Genomic DNA, 23,972 nt, shown 5'->3' on the forward strand with positions numbered 1-23,972 from the left:
TTGCTGCTCTTCTCCAACATTTCCATCTCTCTTAGTCACTTACTATTAGAGACAGCATAACTTAGTGGACAGAGCACTGAATACATAGTAAATGTTATAGAGATAAGTAAATCTATAATCCACAGGTATCACTTTTTACTGTAGGTCCATGGAGATAGGAAATGTGTTTTACTAAACCTTTTATCTTTCCCGGGTCCCTACCACTGTACTCTCCATGCTATTAGCATTTAATAATCATTTGTAGATTTTAATTCAGTTGTTGAATTTAGTCTCATCACAACATGGTAGCAGATTTCTCTCTCAATAAGCCATATCAAACAACCAAGCATTTATTAGGTGCCATCTGTATATCAGGCAATGTACATGTATTGGAAAACAAAGACAAAAATAAAATAATGTCTGCCTTTGATTAAACTTGTTATTTCTCTAAGAGTGTTTCCATCTCTCTGCCTTTATTAATGCCATTTATTTTTGCAATTGAAATCTAATATGCTACCCTTCAACATGAAGCCTTCAATTATAATACAAGATAGATTCAACTTTTCTTATCTTTGAACTCTTATAGTATTTATTATTGGTATTAGTTTATGATACTTATATTGTCTCTTATAGTTTCCCTTTTTTGAGTCAGTCTTGCCTACATTGTTCAAAACATTTTAGAGGATTCAATAATAAAATAAAACAAAATATCTTGGCCCTGGACTCATGGTACATGAAATATATTTAAGAAGACAAGACTGCCTCAAATATGATCTGATAAACATTTATTAAGTTTATACTGCATGATAGGCACTGTGGGATGAGGGTGGTCTAGGTGTACCTGATCTAAAGCTATATTATATAGCAGCAGTCACCAAAACCATTTGGTATTGGCTAAGAAATAGACCGGTAGATCAGTGGAACAGATTAGATACAAAGGACAAAAAAGGGTACATCTATAGCAATCTAGTCTCTGACAAACCCAAAGATACCAACATTAGGGATAAAAATTCATTATTTGGAAAAAACTGTTGGGAAAACTGGAAAATAGTATGGCAGAAATTAGATATGGATCCACACTTAACACCATATACCAAGATAAGATCAAAATGGGTCCATGATTTAGGCATAAAGAATGAGATCATAAATAGATTAGAGGAACAGAGAATAGTCTACCTCTCAGACCTGTGGAGGAGGAAGGAATTTATGACCAGAGGAAGAGATCATTATTGATCACAAAATAGAAGATTTTGATTACATCAAACTAAAAAGTTTCTGTACAAACAATATTAATGCAAACAAGATTAGAAGGGAAGTAACAAATTGGGAAAATATTTTTACAGTTAAAGGTTCTGATAAAGATCTCATTTCCAAAATATATAGAGAACTGACCCTAATTTATAAGAAATCAAACCATTCTCCAATTGATAAATGGTCAAAGGATATGAACAGACAATTCTCAGATGATGATATTGAAATTATATCCACTCATATGAAAGAGTGTTCCAAATCACTACTGATCAGAGAAATGCAAATTAAGACCACTCTGAGATACCACTACACACCTGTCAGATTGGCTAAGATGACAGGAACAAATAATGATGAATGTTGGAGGGGATGTGGGGAAACTGGGACACTAATACATTGTTGGTGGAGTTGTGAAAGAATCCAACCATTCTGGAGAGCAATTTGGAACTATGCCCAAAAAGTTATCAAACTGTGCATACCCTTTGATCCAGCAGTGCTGCTACTGGGTTTATATCCCAAGGAAACACTAAAGAGGGGAAAGGGACCTGTATGTGCCAAAATGTTTGTGGTAGCCCTTTTTGTAATGGCTAGAAATTGGAAAATGAATGGATGTCCATCAATTGGAGAATGGTTGGGTAAATTATGGTATATGAAGGTTATGGAATATTATTGCTCTGTAAGAAATGACCAGCAGGAGGAATACAGAGAGGTTTGGAGAGACTTACATCAACTGATGCTGAGTGAAATGAATAGAACCAGAAGATCGCTGTACACTTCAATGTTGTATGAGGATGTATTCTGATGGAAGTGGATATCTTCAACATGGAGAAGATCCAACTCACTTCCAGCTGATCAATGATGGACAGAAACAACTACACCCAGAGAAGGAACACTGGGAAGTAAATGTAAATTGTTAGCACTACTGTCTATCTACCCAGGTTACTAATACCTTCGGAACCTAATACTTAATGTGCAACAAGAAAATGGTATTTACACACATATATTGTATCTAGGTTATATTGTAACACATGTAAAATATATGGGATTGCCTGTCATCAAGGGGAGGGAGTAGAGGGAGGGAGGAGATAATTTGGAAAAATGAATACAAGGGATAATGTTATTAAAAAAAAATTACTCATGCATATATAATGTCAAAAAAATTTATAAATAATTTTTTTAAAATGATAGGCACTGTGGGAGATAACATATTTAGATAAAACATGCCCCTGTCTTCAAGCAGTTATTACACAATAAAATATTATTCTTCCTTATAGTTATCTGAGTGTATTGTGTCATATCTATGATGAGACCATAGATTTTAAATGCAGAGGGGCTGAATCTTAATTAAACTTTATATCCCAGTGACCAGCACATTGATCTGCATATTTATACAAGAAATGCTAAGTTACAAGATCTTAAAGTCTGACAGATCCTACCAAAATGGGAAGGTTGTGAATATAGACCTGACAATGGTGATAAATTGTCTATGAAGCAGCATGACTGATGTTGGAGAGGTTTCTCACCAGGTTGGCCACAGATTAATGAATCTTTGAGACCTAATATCCAGTTTCAAATATTCTCTCTCTGAGTGTGCCCCATACCTAGAATGCTCTCCCACCTCTGCCCCAACTCCTGATCGCCCTGGCTTCCTTTAAGTCCCAAATAAAATCTTATCTTCTACAGAAAGCCTTCTCTAACCTCTCTTTATTCTAATTCTTTCCTTCTTTTTATTATTTCCTATTTATCTTATATATAACTGTTTCATATATATTTGTGTTCACATTGTCTCTCCCATTAAATTGTAAACTCCTTGAGGGAAGGGAGTCTTTTACCTCTTTTTGTATCCCTCAAGATTTAGAACAGGATCTGGCACATATTAGACATTTAATAAATGTTTATGAATTGAACTGAATTGTGATCTGAGTTGCTTTAAAGAAAATCCAATAAGAACAAAATTAGAGGCTTTTGATATGTTATATTATAAAAGTATTAGAGAATAACAAAATTAAGTACTAAAAGAGCTCAGAAGAGGAATTAGATTGTAAGAACTCAGGAAATATTGTCATTTTTGTCTTTATATTGTATCCTTCATACCTGCAACAAGGCCCAGTACTTCAAAAGTACTTAATAAATGATGACATGATGGTATACTTAGAGAACCCCAAAGACTCTGCTAAAAAGCTATTAGAAATAATTCAGAATTTTAGCAAAGTCGCAGGATACAAAATAAATCCACATAAATCCTCAGGATTTTTATACATTACCAACACAATCCAACAGCAAGAGATACAAAGAGAAATTCCATTCAAAATAACAGTTGATAGTATCAAATATTTGGGAATATATCTACCAAAGGAGAGTCAGGAATTATATGAGCAAAATTACAAAACACTTGCCACAAAAATAAAGTCAGATTTAAATAATTGGAAAGACATTCAATGTTCTTGGATAGGCCGAGCGAATATAATAAAGATGACAATACTCCCCAAACTAATCTATTTATTTAGTGCTATACCAATCAGACTCCCAAGAAACTATTTTAATGACCTAGAAAAAATAACAACAAAATTCATATGGAAGAATAAAAGGTCGAGAATTGCAAGGGAACTAATGAAAAAAAAGTCAGAGGAAGGTGGTCTAAGTGTACCTGATTTAAAGCTATATTATAAAGCAACAGTCACCAAAACCATTTGGTATTGGCTAAGAAATAGACTAGTTGATCAGTGGCATAGGTTAGGTTCACAGGACAAGATAGTGAATAAAAAAGCAATCTAATCTTTGACAAACCCAAAGATCCCAAATTTTGGGATAAGAATTCATTATTTGACAAAAACTGCTGGGAAAACTGGAAATTAGTATGGCAGAAACTAGGCATGGACCCACATTTAACACCACATACTAAGATTAGATCAAAATGAGTCCAAGATTTAGGCATAAAGAATGAAATCATAAATAAAGTGGAGGAACATGGGATGGTTTACCTCTCAGACTTGTGGAGGAGGAAGGAGTTTGTGTCCAAGGGAGAACTAGAGACCATTATTGATCACAAAATAGAACATTTTGATTACACCAAATTAAAAAGTTTCTGCACAAACAAAACTAATGCAAACAAGATTAGAAGGGAAGTAACAAATTGGGAAAAAATTTTTACAGTTAAAGGTTCTGATAAAGGCCTCATCTCCAAAATATACAGAGAATTGACTTTAATTTATAAGAAATCAAGCCATTCTCCAATTGATAAATGGTCAAAGGATATGAACAGACAATTTTCAGATGATGAAATTAAAACTATTTCCACTCATATGAAAGAGTGTTCCAAATCACTATTGATCAGAGAAATGCAAATTAAGACAACTCTGAGGTATCATTACACACCTGTCAGATTGGCTAAGATGACAGGAACAAATAACGATGAATGTTGGAGGGGCTGTGGGAAAACTGGGACACTGATGCATTGTTGGTGGAGTTGTGAAAGAATCCAACCATTCTGGAGAGCAATCTGGAATTATGCCCAAAAAGTTATCAAAATGTGCATACCCTTTGACCCAGCCATACTACTACTGGGCTTATACCCCAAGGAACTACTAGAGAAGGGAAAGGGTCCTGTATGTGCCAAAATGTTTGTGGCAGCCCTTTTCATAGTGGCTAGAAGCTGGAAGATGAATGGATGTCCATCAATTGGAGAATGGTTGGGTAAACTATGGTATATGAATGTTATGGAATATTATTGTTCTATAAGAAATGACCAACAGGAGAAATACAGAGAGGCTTGGAGAGACTTACATCAACTGATGCTGAGTGAAACGAGCAGAACCAGAAGATCATTATACACTTCAACAATGATACTGTACGAGGATGTATGCTGATGGAAGTGGATTTCTTCAACATAGAGAAGAGCTAATCCAATTCCAATTGATTAATGATGGACAGAACCAGCTACATCCAGAAAAGGAACACTGGGAAATGAATGTAAACTGTTATTTTTACCTTCTGAATCCAATTCTTCATGTGCAACAAAAAATTCGGTTCTACACACATATATTGTATCTAAATTATACTGTAATATATTTAACATATATAAGACTGCTTGCCATCTGGGGGAGGGGGTTGGGGGAGGAAGGGAAAAAATCTGAATAGAAGTAAGTGCAAGGGATAATGTTGTAAAAAATTGCCCATGCATATGTACTGTCAAAAAATGTTATAATTATAAAATAAAATAAAAAATTAAAAAAAAATGAACTCAAGTTCTTCCTTATTACTTTTAGGATCAAACCTTAAATCTCTATCTTGTAAAGCCTTCAATAAACTGTGCCATCATAATCAAAAAAAAAAAAAAAGTACTTAATAAATACTTCTTAAATTGATTTGAAGGTTATTACTGATCTGAGAGAAGACTTCCTGAAACTAATGGTACTTGAGTCTTGCTTTAAAGAACAGATAGCACTGGAAATTAGTATGGCAGAAACTAGGCATGGACCCACATTTAAAACCACATACTAAGATAAGATCAAAATGGGTCCAAGATTTAGGCATAAAGAATGAAATCATAAATAAATTGGAGGAACATGGGATGGTTTACCATCTCAGACTTGTGGAGGAGGAAGGAGTTTGTGTCCAAGGGAGAACTAGAGACCATTATTGATCACAAAATAGAACATTTTGATTACACCACATTAAAAAGTTTCTGCACAAACAAAACTAATGCAAACAAGATTAGAAGGAAAATAACAAATTGGGAAAACATTTTTACAGTTAAAGGTTCTGATAAAGGCCTCATCTCCAAAATATACAGAGAATTGACTTTAATTTATAAGAAATCAAACCATTCTCCAATTGATAAATGGTCAAAGGATATGAACAGACAATTTTCAGATGATGAAATTAAAACTATTTCCACTCATATGAAAGAGTGTTCCAAATCACTATTGATCAGAGAAATTCAAATTAAGACAACTCTGAGATATCATTACACACCTGTCAGATTGGCTAAGATGACAGGAACAAATAACGATGAATGTTGGAGGGGCTGTGGGAAAACTGGGACACTGATGCATTGTTGGTGGAGTTGTGAAAGAATCCAACCATTCTGGAATTATGCCTAAAAAGTTATCAAAATGTGCATACCCTTTGACCCAGCAGTGCTACTACTGGGCTCATATCCCAAGGAAATACTAAAGAAGGGAAAGGGACCTGTATGTGCCAAAATATTTGTGGCAGCCCTTTTCATAGTGGCTAGAAGCTGGAAGATGAATGGATGTCCATCAATTGGAGAATGGTTGGGTAAATTATGGTATATGAAGGTTATGGAATATTATTGTTCTGTAAGAAATGACCAGCAGGAGGAATACAGAGAGGCTTGGAGAGACTTACATCAACTGATGCTGAGTGAAATGAGCAGAACCAGAAGATTATTATACACTTCAACAATGATACTGTATGAGGATGTATGCTGATGGAAGTGGATATCTTCAACATAGAGAAGAGCTAATCCAATTCCAATTGATCAATGATGGACAGAATCAGCTATATCCAGAAAAGGAACACTGGAAAATGAGTGTAAACTGTTAATTTTACCTTCTGAATCCAATTTTTCTTGTGCAACAAGAGAACTGTACGGATCTGCACACATATATTGTATCTAGGAAATACTTTAACATGTTTTACATGTATATGACTACCTGCCGTCTAGGGGAGGGGGTGGAGGGAGGGATGGGAAAAGTTGTAACAGAAGTGAGTGCAAGGAACAATGGTGTAAAAATTACCCATGATTTTGTTCTGTCAATAAAAAGCTATAATAAAAAAAAAATAAAGAACAGATAGCAAATTAACAAGTAAGGAGGGGGAGAGACAATACTCTAGGCATCGGGAAAGGTAAAACAAAGGCACAAAGAACTAAAGGATGCAGTGCATTTATTGGACAAAGAGTAGCCTAGTTTGGCTGGATTATAGAGTGCCAGAGGGTAATATTTGAGATGAGAAGGTAATAGTAAATTATGTAAAGCCTTTAATATTATTTCTCAATGGGTCATTGGGTAATGGCAGTCCAGTGGAAATTTTCTTGTGTAGAGAAGTTACATCACAGTCCAATCTGGAAGAATTATGAAGGATCTTTTGGAAGGGAAAGAGTGAGGTCAGGAATAATGACAAAGTATCTAAATATTACAAAAGTGTTGATGATGAGTCTGTATTAGAATTGTAACAATAGAAACAAAAATTCATAAAATTATTTTTATAGGCTTGACTAGTTCATCTCATATTTTCCTTAAAGCTACCTTACATATATGTGTAGACCATTAAAAAAGATCTTTTTAAAGATGAGAAAAAATTCATATAAATTAGTGGTTCAGTCAATGGATTTGGAAACAGAGAATTTAGGTTTGAATCCCAGTTCCACTATCTGGAAGATCACTTGATCTTTCTTGATCTCAGTTTTCCAATTTGCAACATGAAGAGCTGAATCTGATAATCCCTAAAGTCTTCTAGCTCTAAATCCTAAAAGCCTAGAATAAAACATATTGCTTGTAATGGCCAAATAAATTAAAAAGTGAAATAGAAGCCATCATCCATAACATGCATGATAAGGGAAGGTAAATGGCGCAGTTAATAGAGCATTGGCCCTGAAGTCAGAAGGACCTGAATTCAAATTCAGCCTCAGCTGCTTAATACTCATTACTGACTGTGGGATTCTGCACAAGTTGCTTAACCCCAATTGCCTCAAAAAAAAAAAAAAAAAGAAGAAAGAAAGAAAGATATGTATGATCAAAAGAAGATCTAGACCTGACATATAATAATTGATAATATTTATATAGCATTATGTACCAAACACTATGCTAAACACTTTATAATTATTATCTCATTTGATCCTCCTAACAATGTACCATTTTTCACATGACAAAACTGAAACAGAGGTTAAAATACTTGTTTAAGATCATGTAGTTAGTAAGTGTCTGAGGCCAGATCTAAACTCGGGTTTTTAATGACTCTGGGTCTTGTTCTTTATGCACTGCACCACCTAACTGCTTCTACAGTTATAAAGTTATGAAACTTCTTCCCCACTTCCCTTTCTCATCACCAGCCTAAACATGCACAGTTCCTTCAATTAATTCTCATATAACAAGACTGATTCAAAATTCTTCTTCATCCTGGTTGTTCTTTTCTGAATACTCTCCAGTTTTTTAGTTTCTTTCCTAAAACATAGCACTTAAAATTAACTATAGTATATAGATATATTCTAACCAAGACAGAGTACAGTTACATAGCTACTATCATCTTCTATTACCAGAAGTTATGTCTTTCTTCAATGAGCCAAAAGATTGCATTACTTTTTTAAACTGGTACTTCATACTGCTAAATCATATTGAACTTGTAGTCTACTAAGATACACTGATTTTTTCACATTCACTCCTATTTCACTATACTTACCTATCTTGTATTTATAAAGTTGATTTTTAAAACTCAAGTGTAAGGCTTTAAATTTACCTCTGTTAGATTTCATGTGGAAAAACCTTCCAAATGCTCAAGCCTTCAAGGATCATCCAATGTGTTAGCTATCACCTCTTAGCTTTGTATTTTCTAATGATGAATTTGCCCTATAAGTCTTTATACAAAATGCTGACAAAATGCTAAAAATCATAGGGCCAAAATCAGTTGCCAGGGCATCATCTAATTTAACATCCAGTCATTGACAAATACTCTTTGGACCTGACCATTAAATTATTTTTGAAGGTATCTTATCATAATATCTTCTTGCCCACAAATGTTCCAGGAATAATGACATGGCTTATGGAAATATGTTTAAAAGGACTGCACATATTTAACCTATATCAGACTGCTTGCTTTCTTAGGGAAAGAGTAAGGAAGAGAAGGAAGGTGAAAAAAATTGGAACACAAAAGTCTTATAGAAATGAATGTCGAAGAATGACAAGACTTTGTCAAATACTTTGCAAAAATTTAAATAAATTGTAACTACAACATTCTCTTGACATACAAAACTGGTAACCTTTTTGCAAACAGGACTGAGATTAGAGCAATTGGATTTGTTGATAAAGCCTTGCTGCCTTTTTGTTTCCTCAGACTCTATCTAGTCCACCCCGGACATTGTAATTCAACTAGGCTTCCAACTCTAGGGCCTGTGGAAGTGTCATTTGAGCATTGGAAGTGTTATAGTGTATATCCAGTGATAAATGAGCTGTCCTCTTTTCTTCCATTTCAGCTTGAACTTTCTTCCACTTTTCCAAACAATGTTACTTCTTCCACTTAATATTTTAACTGTTCTAAAAGATGTTTATTAATTCTTTGATTGAGTGCCTGATTAAGCTGGTAAGCTTTGTTACACTGAATATTCCCTTAAATGGGAATTAGAAATTACATAGATCATATCTACATCCTTTGGCCATTTTACCAATTACTTTTGAAATGTTTCAGGCTTTGAAAAGTATATTAAAGATGGTGTGTTCACATTCTCTGAAGTTTGACAAGTATATGTGAAATTTGTGTACTAATCAAATTAGTCATTCATCATCTTTCCTTCCTATCATCCCTTTTTCCTAATTCTGTTAATAGTCATTTACATTTCTTTTACTGCCAATTTTGCAGTGATATATAATTTCAACCCCTTCTGAATTATGGATGAAAATCAGCTTAACTTGGAAACTATTATATGCATTTTGCTAGACTAATCCCTGTAACTCTCTTACTTGTTACCCTCATCTTTTCTTATTACAGGTATTAGTTTGCTTTTTTTGTTGTTGCTGTTTTTGTTGTTGCAATAGTATTTTATTTCTCCAAATACATGTAAAGATAGTTTTATAAGACTTAGTGTTCCAAATTTTTCTCCCTTCCTCTCTTACCTCCCCTTTTCCCCAAGAAAACAAGCAACTTGATAAAGGTTTAATATGTGCAATTCTTTCAAAAATATTTCAATATTTGTCATGTCATGCAAGAGTAATCAAACCAAAAAGAAAAAAAATGAGAAACAAATAAACAAACACAGATGAAACTACTATACTTCAATCCATATTCAGTCTCTACACTTCTCTCTCTAGATGAATATGACATTTTTCAACCCCAATTCATTGGAATTGCCTTGAATTTCCACACTGTTGAGCAGAGCCAAGACCATCTTAATTGATTATCACATAATCTTGTTATTACTGTGTATAATGTAAGTCTGCTCACTTCATTCAGCATCAGCTCATGTAAGTCTTTCCAAGCTTTTTTTGAAATCAGCCTGCTCATCACTTCTTATAGAATAGTATTATTTCATTACATTCATGTACCAAAGTTATTCAGCCATTCTCCAATTGATGGGCATCCACTCAATTTCCAGTTTCTTGCTACTACAAAAAGGGTTGCTACAAACATTTCTGTACTTGTGGGTCCTTTCCCTCTTTTATTATCTCTTTGGGACAGACCCAATATGGAGACTACTGGATCAAAGGATATATTCAGATTTGTAGGCCTTTGGGTAGTTCCAAATTGCTCTTCAGAATGGTTGAATCATTTCACACTTCCATCAACAATGCATTAGTGTTCCAGTTCCCCCACATTCCCTAGAGCATTTATTATTACAATTCTTGTCAATCTTTCTCAATCTGAGAGGTGTGAAATGATATTGCAAAGTTGTTTTAATTTGAATTTCTCTGATCAGTATGATTTAGAGCCTTTTTTTTTTCATATGACTAGACATGGCTTTAATTTCTTCATCAACTATTGTCTATATATAACCTTTGGTCATTTATCAGTTGGGGAATGAATTGTATTCTTATAAATTTAACTCAGTTCTCTATTTTTTAAATGAAGCTTTTATCAGAAATACTGGCTGTAAAATGTCTCTCTCCCTGCCCCCTCCCCCCCAGTTTTCTGCTTCCCTTCTAATCTTGACTACATTGATTTTGTTTGTGCAAAATTATCCATTTTGTATTTCATAATGTTCTCTCATTCTTTAGTCATAAATTTCTCCCTTCTCCAAAAATCTGACATTCCTTACTCTCCTAATTTGCTTACAGTATCACCCTTTATGTCTAAATCTTGAAAATCATTTCAACCTTATGTTGATACAGAGTATCAATACAGAGTTGATAACTGCCTAGTCTACTATACTATTTTCTACTTTCCCAGCAATTTTTGTCAAATAGTGAGTTCTTATCCCAGAAGATAGAATGTTCAGATTTACCAAATACTGGATTACTAGTCATTGACTATTGTGTCTTGTGTATCTAATCTATTTCACTGATCCACTACTCTGTTTCTTAACCAAATGGTTTTGATGACTGCCACTTTATAATATAGCTTTTGAGCTGGCATGGCTAGACCACTTTCCTTTATGTATTTTCCCATTGATATCCTTGATATTCTTGATCTTTTGTTCTTCCAGATTAATTTTGTTATTATTTTTTCTAGCTCTATAATATAGTATTTTTTGGCAGTTTAATTAATCTGGGACTGAATAAGTAAATTAATTTAGGTAGAATTGTTATTTTTATTATATTGGTGCAGACTATCCATGAACAACTGATATTCTTCCAATTGTTTACATCTAACATTGTGTGAAAAGTGTTTTGTAATTGTGTTCATATAGTTTTGGTTTTGTCTTGGCAGGTAATCTTACAAATATTTTATATCATTTACAGTTATTTTAAATGGCATTTCTCTTTTTATTTCTTACTGCTGGACTTTGTTGAGAACATACAAAAATGCCAATGATTGATGTGGGTTTATTTTATATCTTGAAAATTTGCTGAAGTTTTCATGAGAAATGCTAGCTTTAGCAATAAGAGAAGAAAAAGAAATTGAAAAAATTATTGGAGATATTGAGAAAACAAAACTATCACTTTTTGCAGATGATATGATAGTGTAATTAGAATCATAGAGAATCAACTAAAAAATGACTAGAAACAATATACATTTCTCATATAATATTGAATAATAGTGCTACTAATGGGCATCTTTGTTTCATCCCTGATCTTATTGGGAAGTCTTCCAGCTTATCTCCATTACATATAATTACATATTTTCATTTTAGAAAAATTCCACTTATTCCTATGCTCTCTAGTGTTTTTAATTGGGATGGGTGTTGTTTTTTGTCAAATGCTTTTTCTGCATCCATTGAGATAATCATGTGATTTCTATTAGTTTTGTTATTGATATAACCAGTTATGCTGATAGTTTTCCTGATATTGAACCAGCCCTGCATTACTGGTATAAATCCCTCTTGACCTTAGTGTATTATCCTTGTGATAAGTTCCTATAATCTCTTTGCTAACATTTTTACATCAATTTTCTTTAGGAAAATTGGTTTATAATTTTTTCCCCCTGTTTTTGTGCCTCCTGATTTAGGTAAGTTTTTGCTGTATTCTAAAAGGAATTGGTAGGACTCCTTCTTTCCCTATTTTTCCAAATAGTTCTTTGGTATTGGTATTAATTGTTCTTTAAATGTTTAGTAGAATTCATTTGTAAATCCATCTGACCCTGGAGATTTTTTCTTAGGGAGTTCATTGATGGCTTATTCAATTTCTTTTTCAAAAATGGGACTTTATTTGCTCTTCTGTTAAGCTGGGCAATTTATATTTTTGTAAATATTCATCCATTTCACTTAGATTGTCAGATTTATTGGTCTACAATTGGGCAAAATGCTCTTATTGTTTTAATTTCTTCTTATTTACTGGTAAGTTCACTGTTTATTTTTGATACCAGTTATTTCCTTTCTGTAATCAAATCAACTAAAAGTTTATCTCTTTTGCTGGTTTTTTTCATAAAACTAACTTTTGGTTTTATAAATTAGTTCAATAATTTTCTTAGTTTCAATTTTATTAATCTCTCCTTTGATTTTCAGAATTTTTAAATTTAGGATTTAATTGGGAAATTTTAATTTGTTATTTTCCTAGCTTCTAGATGCATGCCCAATGTATTGATCTCCTCTTTATTTTATTCATGTAAGAATTTAGAGATTTAGAGATATAAAATTTCCCCTAATAACTGCTTTGGCTGCATCCCATAAGTTTTGTTATGTTGTCTCATTATCATCATTTTCTTAGATGAAATTATTGTTTCTATGATTTGTTGTTTGAGTCACTCATTCTTTAGGATTAGATTAGTTTTCAATTAATTTTTGTTCTCTTTTTCCATAGCCCTTTATTACATGCATTTTTATTGTATCATGATCTGAAAAGGATGCTTTTAATATTTCTGCCTTTCTGCATTTGATTATGAGGTTTTTAATGCTCTAATATATGATCAATTTTTGTGTAGGTGCCATGTACCACTGAGGAAAAGGTATAGTTTCTTTCATCTCCATTCAATTTTCTCCAACGATTTATCTTACCTAACTTTCCTAAAATTCTATTCACCTCCTTAGTTTCTTTCTTGTTTATTTTATGGTTAGATTCATCTAGTTCTGTGTTTACACTGTGTGTGTGTGTGTGTGTGTGTGTGTGTGTGTGAGAGAGAGAGAGAGAGAGAGAGAGAGAGAGAGAGAGAGAGAGAGAGAGAGAGAAACAGAGACAGAGATAGAGAGAGAAAAAGAAAGAGACAGAGAGATGCTGATATCTCTTATTAGTATAGTTTTGCTATCTTTTTCTTCTTGCAACTAACAACTTCTCATCTAAGAATTTGGATGCTACACAAGTTGGTACATATACGTTTAGTACTGATATTATTTTAGTATTGATTTAGTATTTAGTATTGATATTACTTCATTATCTATATAAGATGCAGTTTCCTTCCTTATCTCTATTAATTAGATCTATTTTTACTTTTGCTTGGTCTCAGAACAGGATCACTACCCTTGCTTTTTTACTTCAACTAAAGCATAATAGATTTTTCTCCAGCCTTTTATCTTTGCTATGTATGTATCTCTCTGTTTCAAATGTGTTTCTTAGAAACAATATATTGTAGTATTCTGGATTTTAATCCATTCTGCTATCCACTTCCATTTTTGGGGAGAATTCATCCCATTCACATTCACAATTAAAGTTACTCTGTTTTTTTATCATCCTATTTTCCCCAGTTCATACTTTTATCTCTCTTTGATCTTTTTCCTCCCCACCAATGTTTTGCTTTTGACCCTCCCCCCATGTCCTCTAATCCCTCTTTTATTGCCCCTTTCTTATCATTTTCCCATTTTAGTTCTGCCCTCCTATTTATTAGCCTCCCCCTTTCCCCTCCTACTTCCCTATAGGGTGAGACAAATCTCTATACCAAACTCTAAGTATGTATGTTATTCCCTATTTGAGCAAAATCAGTTGAGATTAAAGTTGATTCCTCTCTCTTCTTTCCCTTTATAATAGGTCTTTTATGCCTCTTCATATGTCATAATTTGTGCCATTTTCCCTCATCTTTCCTCTTTTCCTAGTAAAGTCCTTTTTCCACCCCTATTTTTTTTTCATATTATCACTTTAAAGCCAACTTATACCTATACTCTCTGACTATGAATATCCCTTCTAACTATCCTGACAAAGATACAATTCTCAGGAGTTACAAGTATCATCTTCTCATATAGGAATGTAAACATTTTAACCTTTAAAAACCAAGGTGGTTTTTTCCTTCTCTGTTTACCTTCTTATGCCTTTCTTCAGTCTTCTATTTGGAGATCAAATTTTCTGAACAGCTCTGGTCTTTTCTTCAGAAATGATTGAAATTCCCTTATTGAATTTCCATCTTTTCCCTTGAAAGATAATGCTTAATTTTGCTAGGTAGTTGTAATGTTAGAACCCTGAAACTGAAGGGGGAACCCCAAAACTCTCTCTCTCTGAAACTCCTTTGAGGAGATAGTCTCCTAGAATTCTTACCTGTAAAAGACCCACCTGAGGGAAACAGGATAAGTAGCTTCATTCTCTTATCCTGAGAGAACAGCACCACTCCCAAAGATAACACTCACTACTAATTATGTTCTCTTTTGAGTTGAAAATTAGTCTAGGACTTCTCATTCAATTCCAAGATAGTCTGTTTTGATTTCAACATAAACTGCTCCCAACCCCCTCCAAGAATTGCCCATATAACAAGTTTCCTTCAAACCAACTCCCTGTAAAGGATCTCAAAGCAGGAATCATGCCAGACCAAGGGACCTCCCTAGATATAGCTACCTGCAAGGGACTCTCTGCCCAATGAAAGACATTCTCTTTCAGCATTACTCCCTCTTTATCTTTCTCACCTATTTCCCTAACAGGACTAGGCCCTCTTTACCTTCCTGCTGGGATTTCTCGGCTAGGATAGGATTTTTCTGCTAAAAAACTTTATATCCCTTCTCCAATTGATAAATGGCCAAAGGATATGAACAGACAATTCTCAGATGAAGAAATTAAAACTATTTCTAGCCATATGAAAAGAGCTCCAAATCACTATAGATCAGAGAAATGCAAATTAAGACGACTCTGAGACACCACTACACACGTCAGATTGGCTAGAATGACAGGGAAAGATAATGCATAATGTTGGAGGGGATGTGGGAAAACTGGGACACTGATACATTGTTGGTGGAATTGTGACTATATCCAGCCATTCTGGAGAATAATTTGGAACTATGCTCAAAAAGTTATCAAACTGTGCATACCCTTTGACCCAGCAGTATTATTACTGGGCTTATATCCCAAAGAGATCTTAAAGAAGGGAAAAGAACATGTATGTGCAAGAATGTTTGTGGCAGCCCTCTTTATAGTGGCCAGAAATTGGAAACTGAGTGGATGCCCATCAATTGGAGAATGGCTGAATAAATTGTGGTATATGAATGTTATGGAATATTATTGTTCTGTAAGAAATGACCAACAGGATGATTTCAGAAAGGCCTAGAGAGAGTTACAGGAACTGATGCTGAGTGAAATGAGCAGAACCAGGAGATTGTTGTATATTTCAACAACAATACTATATGATGATCAATTCTGATGGACGTGGCCATCTTCAACAATGAGATGAACCAAATCAGTTCCAATAGAGCAGTAATGAACTGAACCAGCTACACCCAGGGAAAGAACTCTGGGAGATGACTATGAATCACTACATAGAATTCCCAATCCCTCTAATTTTGTCCACCTGCATTTTTGATTTCCTTCACAGGCTAATTGTACACTACTTTGAAGTCTGATTCTTTTTGTACAGCAAAACAACTGTTTGGACAAGTATACATATATTGTATTTAATTTATACTTTAACATATTTAACATATATTGGTCAACCTGCCATCTGGGTGGGGGTGGGGAAGGAGGGGAAAAATTGGAACAAAAGGTTTGGCAATTGTCAATGCTGAAAAATTACCCGTGCATATATCTGGTAAATAAAAACTGTAATTAAAAAACAAACAAACAAAAAATTTTATATCCCTCTGTCAGAACCTTGCCAGCAAGGAATTCAGTCTTTCTAGCAAAGGCTGACTTGCCAATGCTAATAATTAACTTTTTCCAGTTTAACTTTTTAGGTTCATAAATTCATTTACAAAGAACCTGCGCCGCCAGAATGGGGTCCCCATAACTCCCTGCCCTGTACCAAACCTCATCATTTGGCTCCCTGACCAGGAATCAAGGGGAACTAAACCTCATCAGTTGATCCTTGGTTGTTGTCCAAAGATTTTTGCCTTCCAGAATATCATTCTAGGGCTTCTGGTCCTTTAATGTGGAAGCTGCTAGATGCTGGGTAATCATGATTATGGCTCCTCAATATTTGAATTGTTACTTTCTGGCTTCTTGAAGTGTAATCCTGGAATTTATTTATAATATTACTTGGAATTTTACTTTTAGGGTCTCTTTCATAAGGTGAATGGTGAATTTTTTTAATGACTACTTTACTTTCTGGTTCTGGAATATCAGGGCAGTTTTCCTTAATGATTTTTTGAAAAGATGTTGTCCAGGCTTTTTTTTTTTTTATCATGACTTTCAGATAGTCCAGTAATTCTAAGATTATCTTTCCTGGATCAATTTTCTAGGTCACTTGTCAATAAGTATTTTATATTTTCTTCTATTTTTCATACTTTTGGGGTTTTTGTTGACTCATTCTATCATTCTCTTCATTTTGTCCAATTCTAATTTTTATTGAATTATTTTCTTTGGTTTGCATTTTTACCTCCTTTTGCATTTGATCAATTGTACTTTTAAGGAATTTCTTTTCTTTTTCCATTTTGTCAAATTTATTTTTTAAGGAATTATTTTCTTCAGTATATTTTTTCCTCCCATGTCACCAAATTTATTTTTTAAGGAGTTTTTTTCAGTCATTTTCTCTGCTTCCTTTTTCAAGCTGTTGGCTTTTCCCAAAAAAACGTTTATAATTCTTCTACATAACATTTCTTTTCACCATTTTTCTTCTATCTTTCTTTTAAGATCTTTTTTGAGCTCTTCCAAGAGAGCCTTCTGAGCTTGAGACAGTTCATATTTCCCTTTAAGACTTCACATGTAGGCATTTTGCCATTGCTGTCTTCTTCTGGATTTGTATTCTCATTTTCCCTGTCATCATTGTAGTTTTATATGTTCAGAACTCTTTTTGCATTTTTGTTCATTTTTAAAAGTTGAGCTCTGCTCCTAAAACATAGGTGATTCTATCCCAAGACTTGTTTTTTTGGCAGGTGGACAGAGGACTTTTACTGAATTTCCACTGTGCTGGGGCCAGCTGTGTTGCAGGCTTTCTTGCTGCACTGTGTTGGCCTGGCCTAGTCCCACCTGTTATCCTAGGGTTCAGGAGCTCACAATTTGTCTTCTGTGGTTGTATTAGAGGTCTCACAGCTGGCTATTGAGCCACTGGCCCTCTGAACCTGAATAGAGTTTGTTACAAGTACTGTAATAACCTCATAAGTGGTTTTCTTTCCTTTTCTATCCCCCTTTTCAATCTAGCTTCTATAATGTCCATGTTATTTTTCTAATGCATTGTCATGACAATGCTAGTTTTGTATCTAAACATTTTTATTGAGTCTGTTGACTAATGAATAAAGTTTATGGAAAGCTGTTGAAAATCTGGTTGTAAGCTGTGTTCTAGTCAAACTTGTCATCTTTCCTTCTCATCCTGCCTTTTTCCTAAGTCTGTGCCTTTTATTATTCATATCTATCCCCATACTTGAAATAGAATCCCTCTTACCCCATATTTATATAGTCAAATCCTCTCTTTCATTGCCACATATACCCTCTTAATTTTGAATTCTTTAAAATAGCTTTAAAATGCTGGGTACAGCTGAATGATTAGTGAGTTATTGTACTAATTAGTTTATTCCACCTAGCAAGGCCTTCTGAGACCACTTAGACCAGATCATGTTTTACAGCCAACCATTTATCCCAGATATCTTGTTATCCACACTGGAATTTCTACTTTCCACCTCTTACTCTGAAGTCATTGGATTTTATTGTTGCTTGGGGAAATGTGAAATAAAATTTACTTTCAAAGGTGAGGAAAACATGGTAATATCTACATAAAATAGGGAAACATCCAGTATACAGGAGGAGATTAAAGATTAGTTTAGTGAGAGAATGAGGATGATAGAGTAATTTACTATAGAAAAACAAAAAGGATAAGATCAAGAATACAAAGAGAGGGATTTGCCTTGGCAAGTAGAAAGGTTACTTCTTCATCTGAAATTGGAAGGAGATAGAAATAGTGGAGGGAGAAATATGAATTATGTCAGGTGAGAAGAAGGGAAAAGGTAGAGGGGATATCCTAGAAAATGGTCTCATTTATTGTTGTTGAAGTAAGAGGACAAGTTCTTGACTACAAATTGGTGTGCAGTAGGCAGAAAGGAAGAAACAGTCTCATGAGAGTTTTGAGAAGACAAGAAGTTTTGAAATAGTTTCTGTAGAAAATATAATAGAGAAATAATTAGGTGTACTGGAAGCTCAGTTGAAATTAGATGACCTAAATTTATAATATAGTGAGTCAGCATGGTTTCATGATTTCCTAGAGCTTTATTAAGTAGCAAGTACAAAAGGTATAAGAATATGGAAGTAATCCAGGTTTGGGGTTTGGAAAAGTGTAAATAATGATAGGACAAGGGATAAGGGGATTTGAGAGTAAAGTTTATTGGTTAGTTGGTTTTCGTCCATTATTGTGGAAGAAGACCAAAAAGACAAAACTATGTATCTGACTGTTGCTGATCAGATAAATAAGAGCTCGGAACACTCTGCCACAGGTCAGACACAGATAGTTCCTATGAACATTTGGGGTGGCTTCTCTAACTTTGCATAACTTGCATTTTTTTTCTGAGCTGATTCCACTTGGGTCAAAGAGCACAGCATCTTTTCTGATGAGGGAATGCAATGCAGGGCAGTCCTGTGACAATGTCTCCCATGTCATATAATCAGTTCCAGAGTTCTTGAGAAACCTTAAGAGTTTTTTTATTTGTTTTTTTTGACCACATGGTGAACACTTGTCCTGTATGAATTCAGTTTACCAAATGGTGGAGATAGGAAAGGGAAGTAATGGGAAGGGCAAGGGTGGAAAGGAAGGCAGTCCTTGGGAAAGTAAAAAGTATCACTAATGAGAATAGAAAATGAATGTCCTGGGGGCATTCTTAGATAATAGCCCCTGGATCTATATTAAACGATAAATTTAGATTTTGTGAAATTTAAAGGGAGAGAGTTTGTTTAGTGGAGTTGGGTACAGGAAGTGCCTAAATATGGCAGTGGGGAGAGACCTGTGACAAAGGAAGTGGTACCATCAGGAGAAACAGATATAGATATCTATCTATCTATCTATCTATCTATCTATCTATCTATCTATATGCTATATATATAGTATATATATATTTATTTAACAGTTCTCATTTTAAAATTTATCAATTTATTATGCCCTAATTCATCGTTAATTTTTGAATATATATGTATGTATTCCTATGATTTTCATTCAGTAATCATAAAACTATCATCTATTTTTTCTAAAATTCTATTCAAAACAACATTTACTTAGGTCTGAAAGGGTTATGTTGGAGTCCCAAATAACTATTATTTACCTATTTGTCTTTTTAATTCATTTATCTTCCTTTAAATATTCAGATGCTATGCCATTCAGTGGATATCACTTAATTTTTCAGTGGCTCATGCAGATTTCTAAAACTGTAAATTGCAGATATGTTGCTAATCAATTATTTCTCTGGGTATCCATAGGATTTTTCATCCTAAATCCTTTACAGTAGTCATGGATCATTGTGTTGGTGAAAATAGCAAAGTCATTCACAGTTGATCATGCCAGAACATTGCTATTACTTTGTACATAGTATATTCCCTTTGCTTGACTTCAAGAAAGACTTTCTGGGTTTTTCTGAGAGTACTCCATATCATTTCCCATAGAATAATAATATTTCACCATAATAACCTGTCATAATTTATTTATCTATTTCCCAATTGTTGGGCATTCCCTTAAGTTTCTATTTTTTTCCCTATTAATATTATTGTACATATAGGTCCTTTTAAAAAAAATCTCTTTTGGGATTTATGCCTAGCAGTAGTATTGTTAGGGCAAAGGATACACATGATTTTAAAGCCCTTAGAGCTTTGTCCATATTTATTGATCATTTATCAATTGGAGCGTGGCTCTTATTATTATTTTTTTTTATAAATTTGACTCAGTTCCCTATATGTTTGAAAAATGAGACCTTAACAGAGAAACTTGCTTCAAAATTCTTTTTATAATTACTATTGATAACTATATTTCCCTCCATTTATTCTATTTTATCAGCCTTACCACTTTCCTTCCCCCTCTTACTTTCCTGAAGGGTAAGATAGATTTCTATACCTATATTGTATGTATGTCATTTCTTCTTTGAGTCATTTCTGATGAGAGTAAGGTTAACTCACTTAATCCTGTCCTCCCCCTCTGCCCTTCCACAGTAAAAGATTTTTCTTTCCTCTTTTATGGCAAATAACTTAAACCATTCCACTTCTTCCTTTCCTTTTTTCCAAGTACATTCCTCTCTCACTACTTATATATTTTTGGATATTATCCCTTCATATTCAACTCACCTCTGTATCCTTTGTCTATATATACTCCTTCTAACTGTCATAATAATGAGAAAGTTCTAATAAGTTACAAGTATCATTCTTCCATGTAGGAATATTACATTATTAAGACCCTTATATCACTTTCCTGATTACCTCCTTATATTTCTCCTAAGTCCTATATTTGAAAATCAAATTTTCTATTTAGTTCTAGTCTTTTCATCACAAATGCTTGAAAATCCTCTATTTCACTGAATAACTACCTTTTCCCCTGGAGGATTATATTCTGTTTGGTAGGTGATTCTTGGTTATAATCCTAGCTTCATTGGTCTCCAGAACATCATATTTCAAGTTCTCCAGTTCTTTAATGTAGAAGCTGCTAAATCTTATGTTATCTTGACTCATACACAATCTTGAAAGATTTAGGATCTCTGGTCAATGCAACGACTAGACATGATTCTAAAAAACAGAGATATTTTGGACTCAAAATGTAGAAAGAGATATAAAATAATAAGGTGTCAGTTTGTTTTGCCTAACTGCCCATATTTGTTATATTTTTTCAGCGGGAGGGGAAGTGAAGAGAAAAAAAGTTAAAGAAAAAAAAAAGAAATCTTTCCCTGTTGGTTCCTCCAATGGAACTATGGAATTTATCATTAAGAGAAGCTTACACTTAATACCTGTATTTTTTATTCAGAAAGAGACAATGATGTTATCTGTTTAACCAGAATTTCATATCACAATTACATAATAAGCAAAGCATTTTATCTGTTGGATCATCATCTATTTCCTTTTCCTACCTAGGTAGCTTGTGGTACACTCCAATGACAATTCTGATTCTATTCTTGCCTCGGCTGATATTTCTGTCATCCTTTTCTTCTGTAGTTGCTCAATTTCCTCACAAAATGAGACATTCTTATTTTAAAATATTTTTATTATAAGCTTAATATTAACTATTGGCACTAGTTAAACATGCTCTGTTACTCAAATTATTTTCAACACATTTGATACAGGTGTTCTCTTTAGGTTTTTATACATATTTTGTATTTGTTGATTCAATCTCTAATTTTTCTCTTATGTGGTAATCATCATTATGTGCTTTTTTCTCTTTCTCCTTTTCCTTCTTCCACTTTCATAAAGATATTTCTGGGTTTCTTTAGAATCCCCATATTTGTTATATGTTATAATTTAAGTATAATATTTCATTAAATTAACATACTAGCATTTAATTAAGCTTTCCCTTCTTGGGGGAATTTCTTGTGCAATGATGAATAATAGTTATGAAAAAATTTCAAATCATAACATTTATTTAAGACTTTTGGAGTAAACTCATAACAATGAAATAATATAATATGTATATCTTTGTAACTTTTATTGCATTTTGTCAGATTTTTATCTTAAAGATTTCCCTAGTTTGCAATTCCACAAGTGAAGAATTAGTGTACCTACTTTTCCAGGATCTTGCTAGCATTTAATTTTGTTGTTTTTAATTATTTTTGCTATTTTGATGAATGAGAAGTAATAAAGTTGTTTAATTTTCAAACATTTAATTATATTAAGTTTGAGCAATTTAAAAATTTTTTTTCCAGTGATGGAAAAGAGGCTTGGACTAAACCAATGTGGACAGGATTGGAGTACTAAAATGGAAGAGAGTGTGGATATCCAGTTAGTATTTAGAGGTATTACTGTCATAAATTCCTATACCCTGGGGCCATATACAGACATCAGAATATAGATGAGTTTATGTCATCCATGATGAGTGGGCTTGTGACTATGTACATAATGTTGGAGCTGGTAATGTACAACCTAGCTATTACATAATTTTGCAAATCAATAGAATATGCTACCAGATGATCCACAGGATAAATTCATCTGTTCTAGAATTATGTCTGTTTCCTAGGAATTCTATTTTCTCTCCTTTATTCTCCCATCAATTCTAGGCCTTTCCTGCCTTTTGCTATAGGAACAAAAATTCCTAGTTATAAATTTGTATATTACTACAAATTTCTCCCAATGCTCTCCTTTCTTCAACAAGTTTGAGCTCTAGCACATGTATTTCTTGATAATAGCTCCCTTGAATAACTGCTGTGGGAAACTGCTTTGATAAGGATAACAAGCAGCAGAGCTATTTTCTTTAAACTTTGAATCATCACTTTACCTCTTACCTGTTAAATTCTTTACTTCCTTTTATCCCCTTATTAACCTTTTCTTACTTTGCCTTACCAACTTGTCTTATTTACCTTACCTTTTCCTTTAAGTCTTATCTTCCTATTACTTCTCTTCCACTTTCTCTTCTTTCAATGGTCCTTCTCCTTCAATCAGAATCCTTCTCATTCTCCTTTTGCTCCTCCTCCTCCTTCTCCTCTTCAGGTCCCTTTCCTCCTCTTTTTTTCCTTCTCCTCAAATATTTTTCTTTCAATGTGAGTCCTTTTATGCTAATGTTTCTACTCTTTTAATTCTAGCCCTTCTTTACAAATTTTCCCTCCCCAAATTCAATCTCTGATCTTCTTTAAAATTCAAAAATCATCTAAATCACCAGCTCTTTCTTCTTTTTCCTCTTACTCTTCAGCTCAAGACCTTCCTCTGCTTCTTCTCCCACAAAACCTTCTTCTATGGAAGAGTAAAGTAGAATGGTAGCTGGAATTAGAATTCTACCACCTATCACCATAGAAACTGATTCTTCAAGAGAAAAAGTAAAACTATTGAATATTGTCTGGAATTGTGATTTCATTGATATAAGGAGCTCTTGATAAGGAAACTGCTAACATGGCAGAGTGACAATAGTTCTGCAGTTAAAACTGCTTCAGGACCCTGTGGGGCCAAGTGCCTTGCCAAGATGACATAGACATTATG

At 33.7% G+C, this 23,972-nt stretch overlaps 1 protein-coding gene across 1 annotated transcript in view; it reads right to left on the minus strand.

Moving 5' to 3' along the window:
- The window catches only part of TES (testin LIM domain protein), a 108,399-nt gene extending 84,679 nt beyond the window's left edge, over nucleotides 1–23,720 (minus strand). Inside the window, exon 1 of the mRNA XM_074268226.1 lies at nucleotides 23,365–23,720. The gene's annotated coding sequence lies outside the window, so the exon portion shown is untranslated. The remainder of the gene's footprint in view (nucleotides 1–23,364) is intronic.
- Between the last annotated feature and the right edge of the window lie 252 nt (nucleotides 23,721–23,972).

The sequence above is a fragment of the Sminthopsis crassicaudata genome, chromosome 5, assembly GCF_048593235.1.
Source record: "Sminthopsis crassicaudata isolate SCR6 chromosome 5, ASM4859323v1, whole genome shotgun sequence".
Taxonomy (NCBI): domain Eukaryota; kingdom Metazoa; phylum Chordata; class Mammalia; order Dasyuromorphia; family Dasyuridae; genus Sminthopsis; species Sminthopsis crassicaudata.